Source organism: Triticum dicoccoides, chromosome 1A (assembly GCF_002162155.2).
Source record: "Triticum dicoccoides isolate Atlit2015 ecotype Zavitan chromosome 1A, WEW_v2.0, whole genome shotgun sequence".
NCBI lineage: Eukaryota > Viridiplantae > Streptophyta > Magnoliopsida > Poales > Poaceae > Triticum > Triticum dicoccoides.
Genome location: NC_041380.1, coordinates 585,099,714 through 585,107,661, shown reverse-complemented (window position 1 = coordinate 585,107,661; position 7,948 = coordinate 585,099,714). Strand labels below are relative to the sequence as shown.

The window sequence follows — 7,948 nt, the reverse complement described above, 5'->3', positions numbered from 1 at the left end:
AAAGTCCAATAATGTTCAAAACAGTAGATAATATAGCATGAAGTAATCAAAAATTATAGATACGTTGAAGACGTATCAGTAGTGCGGCTACCCGGGCTGCTGATAGCCTCAAAACCCACGCTACCACTAGGTTTTCCCTAGTAGTGCATGTCACCCACTTACACTATGTTATAGTGATACATCCAGAAAAATTCAGATAACTACTGCGTAGTATGATGTCATGTAGTACATGTGTCAGCACTTAATGCTTGGTCGGTCGATGTTGGAGGCTTAATTAAGAGCTGACATGCATGTGTTATATGGTTTGGCGACAAGTAAAGAAAGAGTAAAGCTTGGAAAGGGGGAGTGGATGTGAACTCGATCGAAGGTTGAAAGAAGGTTGCGTGCTGCATCAGGTGCGTCTGAATGGAAAAGAGATTTCGTTCGGAGGAGGTTGTTTTTGGTAGTGGCTAGCTCCGTTTCACAAATTCATGGTGGAATCATCGATGAGGCCAGGAGTTGGAGGCAGGCTTGGTTAGCGCTGACGGCTTGCTTCATTCTTCAAGCAGCCCTGAATTCTTGATTGAGCCGGCGTGTAGTCTCCCAGAGCCCGTTATCACGGAGTTCCCAAATCAGCCGCCGCCCCATCCCCCCGGCGAGCAGCGGCAGCCGGCGAGGCAGCCGTCCACTCGGCTGCCTCGAGGCACTGATCCGTGAGGCGGGGAGGAGGCGATGCCACCAGGAGGAGGAGGAGAAGGAGGCAAGCATGGCAGCACGGTGCAGAGCCACCCAGTGGCGACCGTCCGCCGCGACGAAGACGCCCCGCCCCATTCTTCGCCGCCGCTCCCCGACAATCCTCCGGTAGGTACCGAGATTCGCTCACGCTGCTTCAGTCTTCCTTTTATTTAACAGCGCCATCTTCCAATCTCTCTGACTGAGCCCTCATCTTCGATCCAAGAAAAGGAATCGGGAACCCGAACAAGCCGTTTCTGTCCTTTATAGGAGAAGAAGCAGAAGCAGGAGCAGGTGCCGAGCCTCCCCGAGGGCGCCCTCGTCGAGATCCTTTCCCGAGTGCCCTACAGCTCCCTCTGCCTCCTATAACTAAAGAGTGGATTGTGCTGCCTCCTGTAGTATTTCCAAGTCATGATAAAGTGTGGAGCTACCCGTTGAAAGTCACACCGTTCGTTCACTTAGGTTTCGACGCTGCTGTTCCGTCCCACTTTGTGGTGTTTGCATCCCCTGGCAATGTTGATTATGATTCTGAAGAAGTGGGTATCTACTCATCAGAAACCGGACAATGGACTTACATGCAGAGTAAGTGGGTTTCCGTAGATTATGTGGATCACGCTAGATCCGCACGTGTCTTCCTCAATGGCACCATGCATTTGATTACCCTTTGTAAATCAATATTCACAGTCGATGTAGAGGGGAAAGTTTGGAGTGAGATTCAAATGCCAAATGACATTAGCTCTGATATTAATGACATGAGCTCTGATTGATTACATGAGCTCTGATGTTTACATTGGGCAGTCTCAGGGACAATTGTATCTCTAGCAGATAGATCATCTCCATGATTACCAACTCTATATTTGGGTTATTGAAGATTATGCTACTGGAAAGTGGACGCAAAAGCACACTGTTAAAGTTTTGGAGCTGTTTGGAAGGCATTGTCGCAAAGATGATGGATTTTATCGGATGTTTGCAGTTCATCCAGATTTTAATATTATTTTCCTTACCGACAACAAGAACATGACATTATCGTACGGCATGGATAATCAGAAAGTGCATGTTATCTGCACTGAAGGCATGTATGGTATGCCTTATATTCCCTGTTTTGCGGAATTGTCGTCAGCTGGTCACTAAATCGTCAGTGGTTTCTATGGCCATACTCTTCTACTCCCTCTGTTCTCAAATATAATTCTTTCTAGAAATTCCACCAAGTGACTACATACGGAGCAAAATGAGTGAATCTATACTCTAAAATATGTCTACATACATCTGTAAGCTGTATTCCATTTGAAATGTCTAAAAGGACTTATATTTAGGAACGGAGGGAGTAGTTTCATGGCATTGCTTAGATATATTTTCAAACTCATATGTCTACAGTTTGGTATACCTTTCTGTTGGTGTTTGGGTGCATATCTTTTGTGGCTTTGAACAATATTTGTCAGCCAAGTCACTATAAGGGCACTGCTTAGTTTATGAATGAACCTTGTCAGTTAATCTATTTGTTGTCATGTAATAATAATTATTGTGGCCACTCGTTAGCTCTTGATGTAGGGTAATATAAGACAATGGGAGTGTATTATCTATCTTTGATATCGTTTGCACTTTCACGTTTTTATTTTCACTTGTTTAGGCAAGTAAATATCTTCAGTGTACAAGTTGTTATCCATCAAAGTTAGCTCTGTTTCTGTGTCTTTGTATGAGCTGAGAATAGATGGTTATTTGTGGAATAAATGTTCAATATTGCAGCATATGGAGGTAAGGGTGAAGAAATATTGGTTTTCTTTTGTGTAGCCCGCATGGCTTTCGATTGATGGTGTTCAGAATTTGGAAGCTAAACAAAACTCAAAATCATAATTTTTGCATATTCTTTGTTTGGCACATGAGGGAGGACTTTATGAGAGGAAAATGATAACATGGTTCACTCATTGATATGTTTGTAGTAAGAGAGACTGGGGTAATATATGTACTAGTTCACCATTCATCACTAAAGTACTTATACTCTACCAGTGCATTTTCAATTCTTGTTTTGACTTAGTTCATCATTCTCCTGCATGAATCCTGACTAGAGTGTTAAAGTTCTGGCCTACTTTTTGTTTAGAGTCCTGCTCTATATGAGAACCTGAGCAGGACGACGTTTTTTTATATATAATTGTCATGACAAAAAATTTGCTACTCATCGCAGATGTGATGTTATTTCCAATTCCAAGTGTTGTACACCAGAACATGGTGCATTGACTCTCCGAAATGAGGACGCCAAACCAGATTATGTGTAAACTCTTGTAAGTAGAAATATTTGTTGGCATTCTCCCTTGACTTTTGTTTAGCTACTATATGATGGGATTACAGGATGCCAGGCACTTGTCCTGGCAGGTGTTACAGCAGATGCTATATATTTCCCATGCCAAGATCTCACACCTTACTTTCAAAACTCTTTTGGGGATAACATGTGCTGACATTTGTTAGTAGTGATTAATGTGATGAGTCATATGCTCCAGTGTTGCTGCCTGCCACCTAATGATGAGCCTGCCAGGACTCTTGTGAGCATAAGTCTGAGGGCCTGTTTGGTTCCAATAAGTCACCTGATTTATAAGTCAGGTGACTTAAAATCAGTGATTTATAAATCACGCTTGTTTGGTTGTCATCTGACTTATAAGTCACCTGAGCACGCCTTCCCACCTTGTTTTTTTGATGTAAAGGTGATGGGACCCACGCAAAAGAGGGTGACTTATAAGTTTTAAGTTGGGGTGGAGCAACTTATGACTTATAAGTTGGGGTGACTTATAAGTTGGGTCTGTTTGGCAAAATAAGTCACTTTTTTCACTTTTTAACTTATAAGTTGGTGACTTATTTGAAACCAAACAGGCCCTGAATGCTGCCTGAATGTCATATGTGATGAGCCTGCCATGTCGTGGCATTTTGAAATCCGTGTCTCATAAAGAGACGAATGGAGGCCAAGCTTTCGATTGCCACGGGTGCAAAAAAATTGGGAACAATTGTAGCGGGAGAGTGATTCACTTTGTGCTGGAGTCCTGTAACGCATTACTCTACTCTCTTTTTAATTAATTATTAATATATGAGGCAACGTTTAAAAAAAGAGGGAGGGGACTGAGTGAGATGCTGCGTGGTTGCTGGTGTTCCTATCTACTCCCTCCGTTCCTAAATATTTGTCTTTCTAAAGATTTCAACAAGTGACTACATACGGAGCAAAATGAGTGAATCAACACTCCAAAATATGTCTATATACATCCGTATGTGGTAGTCCATTTGAAATCTTTAAAAGACAAATATTTAGGAACAGAGGGAGTACCTTGTAATGAGACGCGCCATTGTAACTGCTAGTGTATTTCAGAAAAGTTTTGGAAACTGGTTAGAATGGTCACCACGTTTCGCCAAGGATAATTATCTCACCCAAAAGCGTCAAGATGATATTTCAAGCAGTGACTCCAGGATAGCGCGGTTTGCAGGCAGGGCGTGGGTTGCATCAGCAGAGTCTGAGCTGAATTCGATTTCCAAGGGCGAAAACAGGGGGGATCAATTCCATTTGGAAGAGGAGTGCTGTCAGTTGATCTATAATAGGTCATTTGGAAGAGGAGTGCCAACAAGTGGAAGAGAGGAAAGCATCGAGCACACACTTCTTTTTTTGCCAGTTTGCTCGTGAGGTGTGGCGGAAGGTCAAATAGTTTTTTGTATTTGCCTGAATAGTCAGGGATGCATCTCTGCGAAACATTGGCTGTGTGACTTTCTGGTTGTTGGCTGTTGGCATATATGGGAGGCACGTAACGATGCTCGCTACAACGAAGGTCTGCTAGTAAAGGATGGATCCGTCGTCGGCTCTGTGGTGGCGGACATCAGATGGATGGCGGCTGGCTTCTCTTCAGTGGCCTTTTGTCACGTTAGTCATTCTCTCAATGAAGCGGCGCACATTTTAGCTAGGTCCTATGTTGTTCCTAGCTCCGCTTTTGTTTCAAGTTGTGATCTGGAGTGCATTCGGAAATCTTTGTGTTCCGATATTATGTGATCAATAAAGCTCTGTCTTCTCTCACAAAAGAACAAGTGGAAACTGAGAATGTTATATGGAACCAACTCAGTGTAGACTTCGGTGCTGCAATCTCTTTTACACACTTTCAGTCACCAGCTAGTAGATAAACATAGCAACCAAAAACCAGATTATTCGATTAAATCAGGCATGAGGTTGTTTTAGGGGATTGTTGTGCTGCTCCCCCAGCAAGACCTGTGTTCCTTGCGCTTGTGTGTCTGTTGTACACTAGAACATGGTACATTGACTGTAATGAGGATCCCAAACATTGTGTAAACTTTTTGTAAGTAGAACATGGTGCATTCCCCTAACTTTTGTTTAGCTGCCATCAGGCAGGGATGGGATTACAACATGTCAGCCCCTGTTCTAGCAGGTCAGTAGGTGCTCCATCATATGCTAATTTCTATGCCAAGTCCTGCAAGTGTACACTAGAACATGACACATTGACTGTCGGAAACTAGGACCCATAAAATCGGATTCTAGAAATTCTTAGTAAGTAGAAATATTTGTCGCGGGAATCTAGAGATAAGGGTGGTTTTTTTATCATGGCTTTGGTAATTGAAGGTTCGGTTCCCGCTGAACCGATTGTGAAATTACAACATGATAGGCACCTACTCTAGCATTATGATGGGATTCAGTTACTACCTTTAGGCTTTAGCTTACCAGCTTCCCCAGCAATCTTCACCTAGTGCTCTATATGTGGCGTTGAATTTTTAGCCTAGTGTGTACTAATCTCTCTGTGTCTAAATATAAGTCTTTTTAGATATTTAAATACGGTCTACATACAGATGTATATAGACATATTTTAGAGTGTATATTCACTCATTTTGCTTCGTATGTAGTCCATATTGAAATCTCTAAAAGGACTTATATTTAGGAACAAAGGGAGTATGTGATACATCCGACAGTTGTTGCTCTATACTGAAACCTTCACTTGGTGTGTGACGTTGAACATTTCGCCTCCAAACAGTTGTGTTGGTTATATGGTGTGATGTGCAATTAAAATCGTGCTAATGTTGTTGTCCACCATTCGGAAAAAGGAGAAGAGAATCCATAAGTGTCTCGGAATGCAAGGACCGAATGAGATGTTGCGTCCTACTTTATAGCTGCTAATATTTCAGAAAACAAAAGTGTCAAGGAAGCTGGTTAGATTGATTATCCTGTTTCACTAGCATAATAATTCAAAGAAGGCAATACTGCTCAGCTAGATAACAAGAAGCATGCCTCATAATAATTGCATGCAGGTGAGATGATTAGCATGTCAAACTAGGAAGGGAGTTTGAGAGTTCGGACAAGGTCATGTTAGTAGTAGCGTCTTACTAATTGCTTCGAAGACTGACAAAATTCATAATCTATGTAGTACCAGCACATACAAAATCGCTCCTATATACATTCTGCTGATGCAAAGCTCTTTTACACCCTTTCCAAAAAAAACCAGGGGTGTTTTTTTTTTAGGCAAAAAAAGGCAGGGGAGTTGAGAGGGCTGAGAAGCTATGAGGATCCATTGGGCCGTTTCTAGAGCCCACACTAATCCTAGAGCCCGAGTACAGACTCTCACGGTCCACTCCCCTGTCACTCACGCTCCCAAGCCACAGCCGCCGCCCCATTCCCCATTCCCCGCTCCGAGCCCTAGCCCCAGATCAGCGAGCAGCGGCGGCCGGCGTCGCGACCGTCCAATCGACTGCCTCGAGGCACGGATCTGCGGGCGGGGCAGGAGGCGATGCCGCCAGGAGGTGGAGAAGGAGAAGGAGAAGGCGAGCATGGCAGCACGGTGCAGAGCCACCCACCGGCGACCGTCCGCCGCGACGAGGACGCCCCGCCCCATTCTACGCCGCCGCTCCCCGACGTTCCTCCGGTAGCTTCCGAGGTTTGCTCCACGCCTCTTCGATCTCCTTTTTTTTTTTCCTAACGAGACCTCCCACCAATCTTGGATCCAAGAAAAGGAATCAGGAATCTGAACTAGCCGTTGCTATCATTTGCACAGGAGAATCTGGAGCAGGAGCAGCAGCCCATGCCGAACGTTCCCGAGGGCGCCCTCGTCCGCTCGTCGAGATCCTTTCGCGGGTGCCCTACAGTTCGCTCTGCCGCTTCAAGTGCGTGTCCAAGCCGTGGCTCGCCCTCTGCTCCGCCCCCGACATCCGCAAGAGGTCGCCACAGACTCTCTCCGGCTTCTCCTACCATGATGAAGGCGATGCTCTCAGATTCTGCAACTTGAAAGGGAGAGGTCCGCCTCTCGACCCATCTCTCCCTTTCTTGCGCCACAGCTACAAAAATGTTCATGTCGAACAAGTCTGCGGCAGTCTTCTCCTCTGCAACTGCTGGAATTCGTGTTTACCACGCGAACGTGATTATGTTGTGTGCAATCCTGCCACACAAGAGTGGATTGTGCTACCTCCTGTGGTATTTCTGGGTCAGGATAAGAGGGCAGCCACGACGTCACACCAAGTGTTTACTTGGGCTTCGAAGCCGCTGTTCCATCCCGCTTTGTGGTGTTTGCAACCCCTCACAATGTTGGTGTTCTTCCTGGAGAAATGGCGATCTACTCGTCAGAAACTGGACAGTGGACTTATGTGCAGACTAAATGGACATCCGAATCTCTCATGGCTCTTAGTAGACGCATACGTGTCTTCTTGAATGGCACTATGCATTTGTCTACCCGTTATAACTATAATACAATGGTCACTGTTGACGCGGAGGGCAAAGTTTGGAGGGAGGTTCCAATGCCATTGCCAAAAAAAACTGTTATTTTTAACACTGGGCAGTCTCAAGGACGCTTGTATGCATGGCAGATGGGTTATCATTATGGTTGCCAACTCTATATTTGGGTTCTTGAGGATTATGGTACTGGAAAGTGGGCTCCGAAGCATACTGTCAATGTTTTGGAACTGTTTGGAAGGCATTGTCGCAAAGATGGTCAATATTATGAGATGTTTGCATTTCATCCAGATTGTAATGTGATTTTCCTTACCGACAAGGAGATGACAGTGTCATACGACTTGGATAGTCAGAAAGTGAGTGTTATCTGCACTGAAGGCATGATGGGTCTGCCTTATACTCCCTGTTTTGCAGAATTGCAATCAGCTGGGCATTGAATATGAGTGCAGCATCACGTGCTCAGCATGGGACAACACCTTTTGTGAAAATTGGTGCTTGCTATGGACCTACTCCTAATTTCATGGCAACAGTGTGGTATTCCTATTTGTT

The 7,948-nt window shown here is 44.5% G+C and overlaps 1 pseudogene; it reads left to right on the top strand.

Annotated features, from left to right (window-relative positions):
* Nucleotides 1-6,464: 6,464 nt before the first annotated feature.
* Nucleotides 6,465-7,948, top strand: LOC119356258 (annotated as a pseudogene).